The following is a 20,419-nucleotide window of genomic DNA, read 5'->3' on the forward strand; positions in this document are numbered from 1 at the left end:
TGAATTTAAAAGTGTGTTCATAGAACAGATGTTTCATCTTCAATAGAATGTACTTCTAACAACTTTTTATTTAGCATCTCTGAATGGACTAAAATTTGACACATTATTGAAATTAACTTGACTATTTTTCTTTTTGAAGCATCTGATAATACCTCTGTATCTCTCACCTCATTTAACTATTTGCAAAATTTATCTCCTGCTATTGAAGACTTATTAACAACTATTCTTCACTCCTTTGTATAATCAAAAGAAATTTGGAGTCTAGTATAAATAAAATTAGTTTAGAAAATCAGTTATTTGATCTAAATGAAAAGTCATATCTCATTTTATAAATACAACTTCTGCAATAAATGTAATAAATCATTGTACGATCATTTTTTAAAAATGGTAACTTTTGAGCTTGTTAAAAATATGTTTAATCACTTTTTTGCTTCTTAATTTAATATATGATTGGTGATATATAATCCTCAATGCAAATTTTTTTTCATAGCCAAATTTATATGTGCTGTTCTATAACCTTGCTGTTCTTGGATCAAGAGATGGCATCCATTTCTCCACCCTTTGAAACTATGTGGGACTTTGTGACTGTATTAATGATATGGCTTCTTCTGCTCTCAGAACACACTTCATATGAACCCTATTTTAAGGAATCCTGGACCTCATGGAGAGACCAATTTTTCTAGCACCATTTATTGAAGAGGTTGTTCTTTCGTACTGAGTGGTCATCACTGCTTTATCATAGATTAGGTGCTGATAAGTATGTGGATTTATTTCTGGGCTTTTGATTCTATTCTATTGACCCATGTATTTATTTTTGTGCCAACAGCATATTCTTTTTCAGTACTCTTGCTTTATACTAAAGTTGAAAGTCAGGTAATGTGGTGTCTCTATTTTTCTCAGAATTACTTTTGCAGTTCAAGTTTTTCTGTGGTTCCATATAATTTTCAATAGTTTTTCTTCCTTAAAAAATTTTGCTGAGTTAGATTTATAGATCATTTTAGGTAGGATAGCCATTTTGACTGTATGAACTCTCTCCATCTATAAGCATGAGATATATTTCCACTCATTTGTGTCAGTAAGTCCTTTAATAGCATCTATGGTTTTCATTGTACAGGCCCTTTACCTCCTTAGCTCGGGTAAGTCAGAGGTATTTAAATTCTCTTTGAAGCAATTGAAAATGGAGTTATTTTCTGGATTTCTTTTACTGTTTGTTTGTTGTTTACATATAAAAAAACTTATGGATTTATGTATACTGATAGTATAACCTGTCACTTTTCTGTATTCATCTATTGTTGCTAGTATCTATTGTTGCTAATTATATATAATACTATTACATATTATATTATATATACCTATTTTGTATATATGATATGTATTATATATCTTGTCTGTGAATAGAGTTTCACTTCTTTTACAACTTGGATTCCCTTTATTTCTTGTGTTTGTTGGATAGATCTGGCCAAATCTTCTAATACTAAATTAAACAGAAGTGATCACCATGGACTTGTCTTGTTCCTGATCTTAAGTGGAAAGTTTTCAGTTTTGCACCATTAAGTAGTATTATTGGCTGTAGGTTTGCAGGATATGCCCTTTTGTTATGTTGAGGTATGTTCCTTCTTTTACAATCTTGTTTAGAGTTTTTCTATAAATGGGTGCTGAATCTTATCAAATGATTTCCCTGTAGCTATTGCTATCATATGATATTTATCTTTATTTTTGTTGATATGATATATTATATTCATTGATTTATGTATATTAAGCTATCCTTGCATCCCTGGAATAAATCCCAGTTGACCATAGGGTATAATCTTTGTGATATACTGTTGAATTCAATTTACTAGTATTTTGTTGAAAATTTTTATATTGATGTTATTCAAGGACATTGTACTATTTTTTGTTTCTTGTGCTTCCTCATCTGGTCTCAGTATTAGGGTAATGTTGGCATCATAAAATGTATTAGGGAGCATTCCCTCTTGTATTTTTAAAAACAACTTGATAAAAATGGACACTAGTTTCACTCTGATGTTTTAATTCATTTGTAAAGCTAACTGGTTATGGGTTTCTCTTTGGGGGAAGATTTCTTATTGCTGTTCCAACTTCCATGCTTGTGATCATTTGTTCAACTCATCTGTTTCTTCCTGGGATGATAGGCTAGACTATATTCTAGAAATTTGTCCATTTCCTTAAGTCTGTCAAATTTCTTGACATATAGTTATTCATAGATTTTGTTGACAATTGATTTGGGTCCCAAGATTTGGTCTATTCTTGAATATATCACATGTGTACTTGAAAAAGTATATGCAGTTTGGGGTTAGAGTATTCTGTAGATATCTGTTAGACTTATTTGGTCTCCTTATTTAAGGCTATTATTTCCTTATTTATTCTTTGCCTTATCAAACTGTCCATAGTTATAATGGGATATTAAAATCTCCTCATATTAATTTGTTGATGTTAATATCTTTCTTTAGTTCTGTTATTGTTTTATATAACTTGATACTACTTCATTCAGTGTGCATGTTTATGAGTGTTATTACTTCTCATTGTATCATATTATACATGTGTGTGTATATATATATATACATATATACATATACACATACATATATATATATATATATATATATATATCTCCCAGAGAATGTTTCACATGTACTTGAGAAGACTCTGCATTTTAATGTTGTTGGGTTGAGTGTGATATATATACATATGTGTGTGTGTGTGTGTATGATTTATAGTATTATTGAAGTCCACTATATCCTTATTGACCATCAGTATAGTGTATTCATTATTGAAAGTGGGATTTTGAAGTCTCCAACTAATATTATAAAACTGTCTCTTGCTAATTTTGTCAATGCTGCTGCATATATATTGGTGTCTGTTATTTGGTACATACATTTTTTAATTGTTATGCCTTCATGATGAATTGACTTTTTAATCAAAATATATAATGTCTATGTCTTGTAAAAGTGTTTCATAAAATCTATTTTGTCTTAATATAGCCATTTCAACTCTCATTTGTTTATCATTTGCAAGGATGGAATAACTTTTTCTATTCTTTCTCTTTTAACATTTTATGTCTTTGAATATAAATTGAATGTCTTATAGTTAGCATATAGTTCAGTGATTTTTTAAAAATCAATTCTGCCAATCTATAATTTCTATGGAGAGTTTTATGCATTTACATTTCAAGTAATATAAAGGACTTAGTTATAATATTTTCTTATTTATTTTATACATATAATATTCTTACATATTTTGTTATTTGTATTATATACCATACTCTTCTTGTTATTTATTTCTTCATTTATGCTTTCTTGACTTTGAGTTGTATGGTATTGTAATTCCATTAATATACTGTATACATTACCATGGGATTACAATGAACAACCTAAATTTATAACAATCTTGTTTGAATCCATACCAATTCACTAGAATGGCATACCAAAGAATCTACTTCCATCTTGCTCAGTTCCTTCTCTTTATGTTGTTGTCAAAGATTATGTCTTAAGTACTATGTGTTATACACCATAAATCAATCCTTAAGGTAGTTCCCAGAAAGCTTAGAATGAAGAAAATAACTTGCAAATAATGTCTTCTCTGTTCCCACTGTTCCACTCTGTTCCCACTGTTCCCACTACACCCAAGCACCAGTCTCTCATACTTGGAATGCAGATTACAGTCTTTAAGACCATGCTTGTGTTGGGGAAGGAATGGGACAAAGGCAAGACAATGTCACAGAATTTTCTTTCTATTTTGAATTGCCTTTTTCTAGATTCAGCATTTACTTGGTTCCTATAAGCATTTGATTAATTTCCAGCACTATAGAAAGTTAATTTTTATGGGGGGGGCATGTAATTGCCAACTCCATTTTTCTGATGTTACTCATCAAGTATTTCCTTTTTGAAAAAAGTTTTCTAGAGTCTTACCAAAACCTGGCAGTAATTGAATATAAGACAATAACACTCTAAGTTGCTCTCTAACAGATCACATTGTAATGTCAGTCATGTTGCAGCACATCGTTAGCTCTTGGAATGTTTACATGAGATCAGGTTTAAGCAGCAATGAAAAAACAAATGAGCATAATGAACAAATGATTCAGATACCCATGACACTTACTTGTTCTGCACTGATACCCTTTCAACTCACATTTTCAATCTATAAATTGTTTCCTGTGACCAAAATTTTTGTTCCTAATATATAGTGGGTTTGACAATGTGTCCATGACCAGCCAATTTTTATGCCCCTAATCACAGCAAGTCATAAACTGCAGTGGGGACTGTGTAGTCCCTCATTAGGCAAAACTTTGGTAGGTGCATTTGTTTCTTTTCTTTGAAAAATGAAATAGCAGAGGTATAGATATTTACTGCTTCTTGGACAATGACTAATACTTAATGATTGGGGAATGAGAATGACAAGGTTTGAGGATTTGTAACAAGAAGTCTATAAAAGAATTAAATGGAAAGATCTCTCAAAATCGGGACTGATTGGAGGATATTTGTTTACTTTGTATGAATGCACACCAGATGGAGTCACTATGGAGGAGTCTTTCAATAATAATCAAAAATAACAAAACAGTTGTTCTCTTTTCTTAGTTACTAAATTTCACAGAACTTAAGAATGAACTGACCAAAGTAGCGGGATAAAGGGTTATATATGGGTTCAATAATGTAGGTTTCCCTTGACCAAAACTGACCTCTCCATTTTTTTCTAATGTGTCTATCTACCAATGACAGAGGCTTATGTTGAGCCTATAATACAACCACATTCTATAGGGGAGATCAGTTGCTTACCTAATAAAGATTAATTACAATGACCTCTTCCATCACAATTGGGCTTCCCATTATAAATTTATTTGTACCCAGTGAAGATCCTTTTGCTTTAGATCTGGACTTGTTTTAATATCCCCATGCTTTTGCCAGAATCATGATCCATAGATTTATTGAATGCTTTATTATCCTTTTATCGTAATATTACTTCTGACCATGGGACTCATTTCTACACTGTCTTCCAAAGTGTGTTTATCAATATATGCTCCTGTTGTAAGTAGATGATAGTTTCCATTGCTACATATCCTCAACAATGCTGACAACCATCTGATTCAATTTATAGGTAAACAGCTTGTCATTTTCTAGTGAAACTGAAAATGCTAGTACCTACAAATTAGAAAATCATTTCATTGTTATATATTATAAAATATTCTTAACAAAATTTATTAAAAATACATACATTAAAGTTCACATCAACATTGTTCATAATAGCAAATAAATGGAGGTAATCTATCTGCACACCAACATTAGAACAGATAAATATTGATATAGTGACATAATACGATATTGGAAGCAAAATAAATGAATTAGGTTGCGTGTTTCAGTATGACTAATTGTTGAAAACATAATATTGAGTCAAAACAACAGCCTTGTGTATTTATATGAAGTTTAAGAACAGAATTTTTATCAGAATATGTATCGCCATATTTATAGTTAGGGAATACATGCAAGTGTTATAAACCATAAAAATTAGTAAGGGAATGACACAATTTAAGAAAGCAATTTCCTCTGGTAATATAAAGAAATGGAGTGGGACATATATGGATTTCTATGATGCTGTAGGAGTCTGTTAAGCTGAGTGGTAGGTTCATGTAAATTCATTTTATTTCCTTTAACCCATAGTTGCCAAAGAATATGCTTTGTGTTCTCTGAAACTTTTCCTCTTGGTAGATTCATTAGAGTACCACATTTCCCACACTTTTTGCCTTTAGTGAAACCTATAACATCACATATAACCAAGAAATATCAGTGATGCCTATCACTCCCAGGCTGAGACACTCCCAGCCTGTCTGGGGCTCTCCTGTCATGTTGGCTTCATGTCCACATGGGGACATTTTGGACTCCTTGAATTAGTGTTGGAAGGGTGTATGCTGGAGAAGCTCTGGACCTGTAGTAGACTTTATGTGAGTGAGAACTATAGTTTATGTGCTAAACTACTGAGATGTAGGTATTTCTATTGCAGCATAAACAAGTCTTTCTTGTCTAATATAATGCACTGATATGATTTATTTATCCATTCTCATGCATGTAGTAAATTTCCCAACATAAGAAAAAACTTATGCTTTGGAGCCAGGCATGGAGAGTGAAGTTACGGAGGGACAGAATCAGTCACAGTTCAATTCCATAGCAGACAGCCTCCTTATTCAAGTATTTCACTTTCTGGATCCTCAGTTAGTTTTTGAAAAATGGAATAATACCTACCTTATAGGGTTGTCTGGATATTATATGGGGTAATGAATGTATGTTATTGTCTTAGTGAAATGCAATGTTTATAGTTTATGTTTTAAAAAATAGTGTTTTTCTTTTCTTCTGAGAAATGAAATAAGAGAAGATATAGAACAGACAAAATGCTTTTGTTTTATTAGATGAAGATACTCTGGTGCTTTGACTAAGCAAAACTCAAAGGAAATGGAGACAAAAACAAGTGAAGAAAAATCAGAGAAAAATCCAAGTAAACCTCAGGAATGGGTGGTTAGAATTATCCATCTCTCCCTCTTATGATCCAGTTAATGCAGTATTAGGAAAAACACATGGGTCTTCAGGTCTTCAACAGGGTGATGATTTACCATCCTCCAAACTAGAACCAACCTGCAAGCTAAGAAATCCATTGTCACTTAGAATCTGACTGTCAGAGCTGTCTCCTTTCTGAGGTCCATCTAGTTAAAGCTGTTACTAGTCCAGTTTAGGTTATGCTCAGTCAGTGAGTCTGTCCTGGGTCAGCCAGTTCACAGTCATCAAGGATAAATTCTCACCCTTCACGTCTCTGTACTTCTTCCATACCTCTCTGCTTTTCCCGGCCTGACATCCCCCCTGAGTTCTAGTGATGCTGTAAAGAGCGAGGCTTTCCAGACCATTGATTTTTTTTTAATGGTTTACATTGTTTTATTGTTTCAAGTTATAATAAGAAACAAAGGGCTTATTATTCCAAATGTTTTGAAATTTTTAATGTCCGTAATACAGATTGTGTATTACATGTGTACTAAAATGTGCAAGAAAACTGGTATTCTTTTTTATTTTTACATGCTACTAGAGAATCTGATTATCAGCTATATTAGTATCTTTTTTTTGTAATTATGTTAGAATTTTATTTTTTTTAATTTTTTTAAATAATAAATTTTATTTTTATATTCCCCATACAATTGCAACCCCCCTTTCTGATCCCAATCCCTCCCCTCCCGCCACCCACCCCCCAAAAAAGTGTCTCTGTTTCATAGTTTTTTGTTGATTCTGATTTTCACTTTCTTATAGTTATTCATTTTCCTGGTCCCTTATTTAAGTTTTCTAGATTCCTGCTATGAGTGAGACCATCCGGTATTTTTCTTTTTCTTTCTGGCTTATTTCGCTGAGCATGATCCCTTCCAGCGCCATCCATGTTGCTGCAAATTGCATGTGCTTATCTTTTTTGAATGCTGAGTAATATTCCATGGTGTATATGTACCACATCTTCTTGATCCAGTCATCTATTTTTGGGCATTTGGGTTGTTTCCAAAGCTTAGCTATTGTAAACAGTGCTGCTATAAACATAGGGGTGCAGGTGTTCTTTGGAATTGATGTTTCTGTGTCCTTTGGGTAGAAACCTAGGAGTGGAATTGCTAAAGTGAGTGTGTGTACAAATCACTTGGATTGTTTGTTAAGACACTGAAGGCTTGGTTTTTGGATTCTTAGACTGTGGTCTAAGAATTTGCATTTTTAACAAATTCTCTGGAGAGTCTTATGCTGCTGATCTGGGAACCTCAGAGAACCTCTACTCAAGACCATCTCCTGATACTCAGGAAAGTTGGGAAAATTTAAAGCCCTGTTATATTAGACTGTCAGATTCTGCAGGGGCACCAGCAACTTGGATGTGCACTTCACCAGATTTTGTGGTCTAATGCCTGGGTGTCTGCCCTCATAACTCAGCAGTAATCCTAGCATCTGTTTTGGTCTATTTAAGTGACTAAACTCAACAATAGGAAGTGATGAATAAACCAGGGAGGAGAATGTGGTAGACTCCTTGAAATGGACTTCAGTATGGAAAGATATGTGTTAGTGTGTTTTTCTCAGAACTATTGCTATAGGTTGATTGTGGGAGTGGCCTTTTTCAGGAGAGGAGAGAAGGCAATCCTGGGTACCCTATGGGAAATTTCCAACTCTAATTTCTTTTACTGTAATGAAGACTGATGGGTAATAATATCAGCTTTTAGCTCAAGGTCCTTCATGGTCCTATAGGAACCTTTTCCTACTAAGACACATTTGGTCTGTGAGGAGAGGCCTACTTGTTCACAGGATGCCAAATTCAGGCTGGCCTCACAGCATCTGATTCCCCATCCACTCAGCTGGCTGAAAGAATCTGCATGCCCTTCTTCTTTCCCAAGGTCCAGCAAGAATTAGCCAGGGCTGATGGCTATCCCTAGTTATAGACTTTCAGGACTGGCTCTGTAGAAGAATGTGATTCAGCTGAAACAAACATAGCCTGTCACTCTGAGATAGTTAAAGGGGACAATAATAATCTTTATATTCAACCCTGAAGTTTATTTTTTTAAGATTTATTTTATCTATTTGTGCACACAAGAGGTAAGGTATAGGCTAGAGGTGCAGGGGGCTGAGAGGATTCACCAGAGACAAAGTGGGGAGCAGAAGAGGCAGATCTACTGAAATACACTGCTGAGGGGAGCAATGAGTGATTCAGGAGTGGTCTGCTATGCCATGTGGGTCAGCTCCCTGGCTGGGGATGGAACTCATGCTGCACTAGGATTGCTTCTTAGTGTTGAGATGTAACACCTTGCGCCACCAGGGAGACCCCCCTTTTCTAAATGGATGATTGATTGATTGATTGATTGATGCATACAAGAACTGGGATACAGGGCAGAGGTGCAGGGGGTGAGAGGATTCACCAGCGATAGAGTGAGGAACAGAATAGGAGGCTGACTGAAATACACTGCTAAGGGGAGCAGAGGGCGAAACAGGAGCAGTCTGCTGTCTCATGTGGGTTAGCTCCCTAGCTGAGGATCGAACTCATTTTGCAGTGTCTGCAAACAGCTTCATAGTGCTGAGACTTAACCTCTTGCACCACCAGGGAGGCCTCCAACCCTGGAGTTTAAAGAAATTATTGAGAAAAAAAATCAGTATACTGGGGCCTCCCTGGTGGCTCAAGGGGTTAAGCACCACACTATGAAGCAATCCGCAGTCTCTGCAGCACGAGTTTGATCCCCGGCCATCCAGGGAGCAACCCACATGGCACAGACCTCTCCTGTCTTGACCGCTGCTCCCCTCAGCAGTGTATTTCAGTCCGTCTGCCTGTTCTGCTCCCCGCTCTGTCTCTGGTGAATCCTCTCACCACCACCCCACTGCCCCTGCATCTCTGGCCTGTATCCCAGCTCTTGTATGCATAAATAAATAAAAATAAATCTTAAAAAAAAATCAGTATACTTTGCAAAAAAATTAGACCAAGTTCAGGCCAATTATGGAAGTTGAAACACAGGAGAGAACCAAGAGTCTTTTTTATTCCTTTAAAGATTTATTTATTTTTATACAAGAGCTGGGGTACAGGCCAGAGGTGCGGGAGGGTGAGAGCATTCACCAGAGACAGAGCGGGAAGCAGAACAGACAAACGACCGAAATACACTGCTGAGGGGAGCAGCGGGCGTGACAGGAGAGGTCTTCTGTGCCATTTGGGATTCTCGCCCTCCTGCCTGGATCGAAACCACACTGCAGAAGCTGTGGACAGTTCACAGCGCTGTGCTCAACCTGCTGCGCCACCGGGGAGGCCCGAGAACAAAGATTCTTGAGCACTTTTTAAGTTCCTAGTAATTTAGCTACCTTCTCTAATTGCACATTGAAGGGAATCCTGGGAACTAGAATTTATCATCTTAATTATGTAAGGATGTAAACTGGGTTCAGAAAGGGTAATGGCTTTAGCAAAGTTTGATAAGTGGGACAGAGTGGTTACAAAGCCCTTGCTGACCTGGATCCAGAGCCATGTCTTTGACCACATGTTCTTATTCTCCTAACTATTAGGCTTTATTTGAATCAGAATTAATCTGGCCATTAGGATTCAAAATGCCAATATGCACATGTCTTTAATTTTCTATATTCGGTCCACATATTTACCAAACTGCCCTTGTTTCTAGTGCAAATGGAATTTTCCCTTTTTATCACTATTGCTCTTATTTTAAGAAGCATTCTAAATGCCAAATAATGTCCCTCCCCAGTTCATGCATCCTGGAATCTTGTCCTTTCAGCACTGCCACTGTCCACAGTCATTTAATTTTCCCTCTTCACTGTTTGCCTCTTGACTGACCTTCTGCATCCAGTCTCATTACCCTCCAATCTGTCCTATGCCTGAGTTACCTAGTGAGACTGGTGCCACAGAACATGTCAAAATGGACAAGTCACTCCCCTCTCAAACCTACCCCATAGGATATCAAACACATTCTGTAATTTTTTGTCTAGCATTCCAAACTTTCCCCAATTTGGTACCAGTCTATTTTTTTATGATTTTTTTCACATTTTCCTTTCAACATATTGTGCATTAATAAATTCCAGGCAATTTATCAATCCTTGAATACACCTTTATTCTTTTGAATATGTTCTACATCCACTGATCTTCTCCCTATTGAAATGCTTCCTCTTTTTTCAGACCCACTGGAAATATTAACATTTTTCTAAAACCTTATGAAATTTTACTATATGCCTTCTTAACTACACCCTTCTCCTATTTTCTAATAGTGAATATGGTAATGGAGCTCTTTGTGTAATGAGAATTAAATCAATTGGTATAATTTTATGTCTTTTAATCCTTAGAGTTTGAAACCACCTCTTCTTCCACTTGAAAGTGTATTAGAGGCACCAGTTTGTGCAGACATTATTTAGGGTCTCTTGATTTTTTTTATTAATCAGGAATTAAATGTCCTCTCTGGGATAAAATGTCAGGGATTCTTTACTCTCAAATGCAGTTTCAGTCTTTGGAAAATGTTCCAGTCATCTTCCATGTGTCCCTCTAGCTCTGCCCCCCCCCCACCATCCTTCCATACCATGCTCTGTATCTTCAGGGACTGAGCTGTATGGATTCTAGTAATCAGTTCCTTTGCCCACTGACTTTGGGTTGAGATTACTCAATGGGTAGCTCCACTAGAATGTTGGAGAGGAGCAGAAGCAGTGAACACTTAATTCCAGCAGACACTCCTAGTGGAACCATGGCAGTTTGGCTTCATTCTTGATCAAAGGCCACAGCTCCTGTCAGGCCTATGAAATGTAAAGATTCATCCTGCTGTCACAAGCTGAAAGGGACACAACACCATCTCTTATTTTACTTTTCCTAATCCCCAGCTACCTCTTTGCAAATAGTCCTGTTAGTAAGCTTGCCTAAAATTATCTAATCTGATAGTTTTCCACCAGAACACTGACGTGCAATTTTCTGCCAATCTTAGAATTCCTGCTCCGCCTTTCCAGAGCCACAGTACCTAGAGCAGAACCTAGAATCTAGGCTCCAGCAAGTGTCCGAGATAAGAACAATGTGTGGACAATGTCCAAGCACTTTGGATTCTGCAGCACCCACAGTGATGATAATGCCAGGTGTCATTATGAAATTCTTCTGAAATTCTGGCAACAATCAACAAACATTTCTGGGCTCTCACCATGCTCAGTACCTGGTAATGCTTGATAGAGGTAGAATGGAGTTGAATCAGACCTATGACTGAGCCCCTCTGTTGTTTTTTGTTTGTTTGTTTTTACAATGATTGGAACTCAGAAGTGTCTACTGTTAGTGGGAGAATAATATACTGGGTCACATAATTTCATTCTTGCCCAAACCTCACTACTTTCTATTTGCAGTGAAATATTCCCCAAGGGCTATCCTGATTCTTTCTTGGACTGAAAGAGCATGGAGATATTTGGTTGGCAGTTTAGAAAAGGCAGCTTCTCAGTGAAACAGGGCTAGAAGCTGTTGAGTGAGTGAAGCAGACAGGTCTCTGGGGAGATGGAACCACAGCTCTTGGCTGAGACAGAATTGAAGAGAAGTAGCTTTCCAGGAAGAGCTCCCACTCAATCCAACATATAAAGATGCTCTCTATACTCCAGCTCCCCAGGCACCTCGTGGTATTTATTGAGAGAGAGAAGTGGTTGAGAGAGGTCCCTGAATATGGTGTTAGGGCAACTAAGAAGCACTTCTGAAGAAGTTGGTGCAATGGAAGGTCAAAGTGCTTGGAAAGAGGCCCAACAGAGCAAGTTGAAAGTGGAGACAGATGGGTTAGTCCTGGCATGGCCTCCAGTGTGCTCTGTGATTCTAGCCTGAAGTGATTTCCAGCACTGGTTCTCAAAGAGGGGGCCCCATTTAGCAGCATCAGCGTCACCTGCCATTTGTAAGCACTGTAGCTACTCAGGTCCCACCCCAGACCTATGGAATCAGAAGCTGTGAGGGAGGGACCCAGCAATCTATCTTTTAACAAATCTTCCCTTGATGCTGAGTCTTGTTAAAGTGTGAGAACAGCCCTGGGCCTATCCAGAAAAAGGGTACCACAGTCAAGGGCACAACACAAATGGGCTTACAGCTTTGTTGTGGGGAGAGAAAAGGCATTTATAAAATTAAAAAAAAAGAAGGAAAACCTTCTTGCCTTGAATATCATTCAAAGGACCTTTCTTTGGACATCCCAGGATGGCTAGAAATTCCTCAACAAGCGTGGATGGATAGAAAACAGTTCTGCAGGGAGTCAAGCCTGCTGTTTAAGATTGGCCCCCAGTATTCTACCAACCTCTTGGCTCAAGATGACACAAAGTATTCTCATCCATGTTACATTTCTGAGATTGTGTTCAGATTTGATCTCCAGTTGTTGTTGAACAAGAGACTCAAGTGCGATGCTCAGGTGAAGGCACCTCAGTGAATGAGTCAGGACACTCATACCCCGAGCCCACATGCAGGGGAATGTGATTTGAAGGCCAAAGACCCAAGGACATATCATCAGGCAAATGCTCTGACTCATGGTCTCATTAGGTGGACACATCTCTGTTCCTGTCAGCTGATATCTCACAAGGACAGATGATAATCCATGCACAGACCAGGAAAAGTTTAGCTCTGCAAGCTCAGATTCCCCTACCTTGGTGAAAAGTCCCCTTATTGGGGATTTTGAACAGATGCAAAATGTTAATCATGTATCTGTTACTATGGTGGATGTTGTAGTTATTTGAAGAGACTCAGCTTATAATTTTGTGATATTTGGAAAGAAAATCCAGAAACAATTAAATCAGATGCCATTGACAAGTCATCTCTCCATGCAAGGGTCTCCTGGGAAATATGTGTGCAGAGACAAAGCCAGATAGAGCAGCACTTCATTCCTAACACTTTTCAGCCCCAACTACAGTGAATAAGTGCAGAATGCTCACCTTCACCTGAGGAGAATCTTTGACACCAGGCAGGTCACTACTCTGACCTCTTCTACCTGGAAACCTAATTGTGTCTCAGAACTTTATTCCAAAGTCCTGAGAAGGTCACTGTGCAAGAAGAAGCAGAGAGAATTGTCAGAAATGTGAAGGATTTGTCCCAGGAGACAAATGCCAGAAAAGGCAGCTGGAAAAAAGAAGGAGAAGTAAACTCCCATGGGACCACTGAAAAACTCAGAGAGCTCCAAGATGATTCTATTTGTGAGACTCCTGATAGATTAAAAACAGGAAGAAATTAAAGGGTGTCATAAGAATTATAGATATTAAATTTTTCCTCAAGATACTGTTTTAACAAAATATAGCAAAGATAAAATAGTCCACATAATCTCAGAATTTTCAAAGCCCTATGTATTTAGGGACTCTCACTGGATGGTGGTCCAGGAAAGTGCATACACAGGTGGCTCAATGAATATCTTCATAACTGTGTGTGGAATAGCACTGAAATATAACACCCAAAGTGTATCATTTCCAAGTCCCATATCATTTCAGCCATTAATTGAATATTTTCTCTGTATCAGCAGCTTCATGATGGCCTCTGAGCTGTCCCCCAAATCACTGTGACAAAGAAGGTACTATTTGTATTAGTTTGCTCAGGCTGCTAAAATAAAGTACCATGACTGGGTGGCTTATGCAACAGAAATTTATCTTCTCACAGTCCTGGAGGCTGTAAGTCAAAGATCAAAGTGTTGGCAATGTTGGTGTCTTCTGAAGTCATTCTCTTGGGTTGGAGATGGCTGTCTTCTCCCTCTCTCCACATGTTTTCCCTCAGTGCATGTCTTTGTTCAAATCCCCTCTTCTTATAGCAGTTATATTGCATTCAAGTCCACCCTATTACCTTATTTTAACTTAATTATCTTTTTAAAGACTCTCTCTCCAAATAGTCATATTCCAAGGTGTGGAGACTCAGGACTGAATTTTGGGGGGACATAATTCATCCCAGAACAGCATCCAAAGCAGATGCCATCCACACCTTAGCCCTTAACACAGCAGCTGCCTATATCCACCAGTAATACCTGGTCCATCAGTGGGCCATACGTGGATTCCTACCCTCACCTCCCAAGGAGGAAGAATGAAAAGCAGGATAAGAGCCTCAGCTTTCTTTTCTGAAATCAACAAATCATATTTGGAATGGTTGTTGCTTTATCCTCTTTTATTGGATAAGCAAAGAGATGAGGCATCTTGGTCAAGGTCCCAATGACAAGATGTGGCCAAGGTCCCAATCACAAGGAAATGACACACAGCTAAGCCAGGACTCCTAAGGCTCATGATTTTCTAAGCAGGGTCACATCACTGACATCCCTGGAACTGGCCACATCTTGTCTTTGCCTCATATTTGAGCAACTTGGGTTTACCTGGTGTTCAATGTACAAGAAATACTTTGATTGGTTTGTTTTATATAAGATATTATTTACCCTTCCCCTAGTCCTGTGATGCCTTCCTCAACAGTCCCACCTGCTATGGGCTATCACCTAAGAGTTAAGGAGAAGCAGGGGATGACAGAGGCCTGGCTGTTTCCTCCGTTTCTGTCTGCCCAACTCTCCTGGAGCCCCCTGGCATGTTTGACTGCTTCCTGGTGCAGCTGAAGCCTTGCTGCCAGCCTCCTGGGAAGGTTTCACTGAGGGAGGTGGGAGACAGGCAGGCTGGGCTGTCCTTTCTTTGGAGCATTCAGCTCAGGTACTGGCCCGTTTATCTGCTGCAGTGAAGCTCTGCTAATGCAGAAAGGAATATATTCAGCACAGAGCGCCCTGGAGAGTGGTAGGGATAATAGTGCCACTATTCATTATTTTAAAACAAACACAATTTGGAATGTGGATCTATGTGGAAGTGTGAAATTGGTTCCTCTTAAAGAGCAACTGGCAAGGGAAGAGCGTGTGACCAACCCAAGGGCAAAGGATTCCACCTGGTGCCAGCAGCATGGTCTCTGTGAGTCCAGACTAGCTGTGCTGGCTCAGTCAGTCATAAGAAATACTGAAAATGTTGAGAGTTATCTATCATACATTGAACATCTACTGCTGAATCCTTCAAGCTACTCTATAAGATGAAGATTATCTTCCCCATTTTCTATAGGAAAAGATTGAGCACCAGAGATGTGAAAACATTTGCCCAAGGTCACATAGATGAGTTGTGGCAGAGATGAATTCAGTCCAATTTGATTTGACTTCAAACCCATGCTCCATCCACAGTGCCTTATTAAAAGGGCAGGAAAACAGCTAAGCTGTCAAACAAGACACTCTAGTTTTGACTCAGAGCCAAGAAGTGTGGTGTGAGATGATTAAGACATAGGAGAAGCAAAGTGCCTTCCCTGCTGAACAGTCTAAGCTGTAACTTCCTTCCAGCAGGTCAAGTGCAGGCACCAAATCAGGTGTAACTTTGATTAAGCTATTTGTCAGTTCTGCCTCAGTTCCTTCATATGTGAAATGAGGATTTGAATGGGATAAAATCTCTGCTCTTTAGGTTTCCTGTGCCAAAATCTCAGGCAAGTTACCCAGTTATCTCAGGCCTCTCCTGTCCACCCAGGGTTTATGGATTCCAAAAGGACCCACAATGAGTGGGAGAAGGAGCTAGAACCTCAGGGCCAGAAGAGGTCTTTAAGGAGAGGGTGGCAAAAGCCCTACCTGATTGTGGGTTTTAAAGTACAGAACTTAAAAAAGAAGAATGCTCTGGAATTCTCCATTCCAGACCTAGGGGGACTGCTCTGTTTCTGCTTGATGAAGGAGGGTGTTGATTCATGATGCTTCTCAGGAAAAAGTGTTTCAGAAGTTCATGTGAGCTGGGTGGGGTGGCCCATCCAAACCTAAAGTGTTGATGTGATCATATCCTGAGGATCAGCTCCTCTGCATCAGGAATAAAGAACGATCACTGTGATGAGATAGAAAAATCACAGCTTGAAAGTGGACACTTCTGGCTCCAAATGCTGTCATGTGTATATACAACCTGGGTAACCTGTTCAAGTGCTTGGGGCTTTAGTTCCTTGGGAGCATAGAAATTGTGAGATTTCCCTTGTAAATTGGGAGAAATTGCACAACCTTGCAACTAATAGGGGCAACTGAATGAGATAGCAGGTGGGAAGTGGATGGCAGTGCCCCGGCCAATGTGGATGTCCTTTGCGCTTCTTCAGATCAGTGGAAACCTTCAGTGGAAAGACCCCTTACCTGAGAGGTGGTTCACAGGTGCTGGATCACATCTGTCTAAGTGAGGCTGTAAAAGCTATGTCTCTTAAACTTATTTGGATTATAGACCCTTTTGAGACAACATGAAATGTGTGAACCCTCTCCCAGCACAGGATCACACTGAGCCACAGTGCTGACTGGCACCATTTGGAATCCTCTCCCTGGCATCTTAGCCTTGCAGGCTAGATGGCACCCCTGCCCTCGCAGAAAGAAGGGTTTTTGGAAGGCCCCACGTGTCCTCCGTCATAGTTTTTGAGAATTCGTGGAGCTGCCTGCAACTCAGTCCACAGGAAATGGGAAAACCTTCCTGAGATTGAAGGAAAGCCCTGAGAGAGGTGGAAGGCCAGGTGGGTGGCCTGCTGGTCTTCACTAATTGGTTTTCTTGTGCTTGCACGTGAATGTGCACTTGTTAACCTGTGCTTCCGAGCCCATGGCCCTGGCACCTCCTCTCTGATCCGTGACACCAGCAGGAGCACAATTAGCAAGGAAGAACAAAGACTCTGAGGTGCCTGAACTGGGCTCCGATCTCACCAGCTGTTCCAGCCTGACCGTTTTCATGTGGCTTCCCGGAGAACACCTGAGGCTGCCAGCTGCTCCCCTCCAGAACGCTCCCTGGTCTAGGGAGGTGGCTGCACTCCTCTATTCTGTTATCCTGTACAGTTACAATCATCTGTCCTCAGGCACTTCGCTCACACCAAAGCCAGGGACGCCCATCTTCTGAGATCAATGCCCCTTCATTTATGACCTGACAGAATAGACTGCTGTGCTTTAATGTGAAAAGGGCCCCTTGGTTCCCAGTTAGTTCCACTCATGTGAAAGCTGGCAGCAGCATCTTCGAACTGCCACTGGCTTGTTCATAGTGCCCTCCCCTGAGAAGAAGTGCCTGCAATTTGGCATTATCATCTGTCTCTTTGATCCCCCCACCCCAAGAGAGAAGCTCTGTTCCCGGGTCACCCTTGATGATACCCAATCGAATCTGACATCATAACACCCATACTTCGTGTTGCTTCTATTAAATGCAAGCCTACATGAATTTTGCCCTCCCTCCACACAGCCCTGCCCTTGTGTGTCCTTGTCCCATGCACACAAGATTTGGACAATGACCATATGCCCGTCCCCCCACTGCCCACCCCCTGCACCTTGTGAGCAATCCTTTCTCCCTTTAACCATCTCCATCCCATTACCTATCTAATATTTTATCTCTACATCTTACCATTCTCTGAAGTTCTATTACTTATTTATGTCTTTACCTATTTATTATCTGTCTTGCTAAAGGGTATCTCCACAAGCATAGGCCCTCCCTCTCTTGTTCATGTTCTATCTCCAGGGCAAGAAGTAAGTACACAAAACCAGTCATGTTTAAACTAGTGCTTGTGACAAATGCAGTGATATGTTATATGGATTCAAAACTTTTCCCATGGGTCTTATCTTACCAGGAATTTTATCTGTCCTCGAGAGAAGGATTCTGGCAGCTTTGCAGACTGAGTGGTTAGTTGTATCCCTAAGATAAAATGTGGCTCCATGAGAACAGACTACCCATTGTAATTGTTTTGACCACTGGTATCTGAGCTCCTAGCTCTTTCCTGCAATAACTGCTTGCTCTTACCACTTTTCAAAGTCATCTTTATTTATCTTTATTCATGCAATTTTGACTTCCCAGGAATGGCCTCCGATGCTACCCTGTGAAATCCAGTTCTCAAACATTTCTCAAACATTGCTGTACAACTGTGATGGCATTAAGTTATTGGTCATAGTCTCACAGGTGGGTGTGGTGGGCAGGAGTTCAGAGCAATCATCTCCTTCCTAGATTTCTGGCACCTGAAGCTATGGGGGTTCAAGATATTCTCTGGCCAGTTACTAGGAGAAGCTGGGTAATTGGTGCTTTGTTGTTTTTAAGATTTATTAATTTATTTATACAAGAAACGGGGTACAGGCCAGATGTGTAGGAGGGTGATAGGATTCACCAGAGACAGAGTGGGGAACAGAACAGGCAGAATGACTGAAATACACTGCTGAGGGGTGCAGCGAGCGAGCCAGGAGAGGTCTGACGTGGCATGTGGGAACCTCATCAGCTGGCTGGGATTGAACTGCTGCTGCAGAGGCTACGGACAGCTTCACAGCGCTGAGCTCAACCACCTGCGCCACCAGGGGAGGCCCAGTAATTGGTGCTTTGAACATAGGGAGTTTACACTGGCGATGGTGACGATTAAAATATAAAGAACCCTTGAATTTTTATCAAACACTGCTAAGTGCTCTATATATTATTGCATTTAGCATTCACAGCACCAGTGGGACTCTGATGCCCACACCTTTAACCACAGTGTTGGGTGGCTTCCTTTCTGACTGAATAGACTGGAGGGAGCTTGTGTTAATGCAGGGAGGCATGTCGGAGTTTCCCATGAGGATTCAGGTGGGAGTTTCTGTGAACTGGGGCTGTGCAGGTGCATGGCTTGTTTTTCCCAAGGTACCATTCTTGACCTGAGGGGCAGAAGCAAGGAAGAAATGGAATAATTGGTGAAATGACTGTGCAGAAAAGAAAAATGGAAAGTTCCCTTAGATCTGACTCAGAGAATATGAAGATGAGTCAGGTCAGAAGAGAGCATGGGAACCCCAGAGTACTGGTGATGAGAGAGCAAAGCCCAGGTATAGGAGGAGCTAAGAGTTTCCATAGAAACTAAACAAACAGTGTGGCACTGATGGGGTGGGAGAGGCAGGGGTTTGGACTGAGGAGACCCAGTTATAGATGGGAGTGATGGAGAGGAACTACTGTTTATGGGGGCTAGGAAAGATGCCCAGTTGAGATGCCTGTTGAAGACTCAGGGAAGGTTAAATGATTTCAGAATAGGATCATCCTCTTCATTTGTCCTATGCACCCTTCTGACATGTGTTATTTCCTTAGAGTAGGCTCTTTATTATCTTGATTCTCCCAGGGTCTGTGACCACCAAAGAAAACACTAAAGTTTTGCTTGTTTCTATACAAACATATGTGATACTGATAATTAATTATAATAATTATAATAATTAATTAAATAATTAATTATCAGGACAAAATAGTTTACAGAAACCCTAGACAAGAATGATCCCAAAGCATTTACCCAGCACACATTGTCTTGGTGTGTTCACTACATATGGCAATGATGCAGTGAATGCAGTTCTCCACATTTCCCTAAAATAACTGTAGAAGAGACAGCCAGTATTCACCCCAACTTGGTTCTTCTCTCTTGCTTGCGTGTTGGGAGGAAATACTTCTCATTTTCCTTGCTGTCAAGTGGGGTCCAATGACTATTTCTATCAGTTAAATAACAAAGGGAATTTCTTGTCTCTTCTAAATTGAGTTGTTCTTCAGCCAGTGCTTCTCCTCCATGCACTCTCTTTCCTGCCTGATGACTTTTTTTTATAAAGATTTATTTATTTATGCATACAAGAGCTGGAGTGCAGGCCAGAGATGCAGGGGCAGGGGGAGTGGATTCACAAGAGACAGTGGGGAGCAGCATTATGCCTGATGACTTTGGAGGTAGCCTGATCAGTCTAGGTCCTGTGATGACTGTGTGGAGTACCAACCGATCCCAGACCTTTACTGCTTTATACAGTCAACTAATATATACATAAACTATTAAGTATCTTGTTCTTTCCTTTATTTTGACTGTCTCCCTTTTTCTTTTCTGCATGACAAATAGCTACAGATATTTTTAAATACCCAGGTGACATATCACCACCTTGTAGGAAATTTCCATCACGTTTAGTCACAGAAGCTTGTTCTCTTTATACCCCACAGCACTGGAAGATATC

The sequence above is a fragment of the Talpa europaea genome (genome assembly GCF_964194135.1).
Source record: "Talpa europaea genome assembly, chromosome: 10".
Classification (NCBI taxonomy): Eukaryota; Metazoa; Chordata; class Mammalia; order Eulipotyphla; family Talpidae; genus Talpa; species Talpa europaea.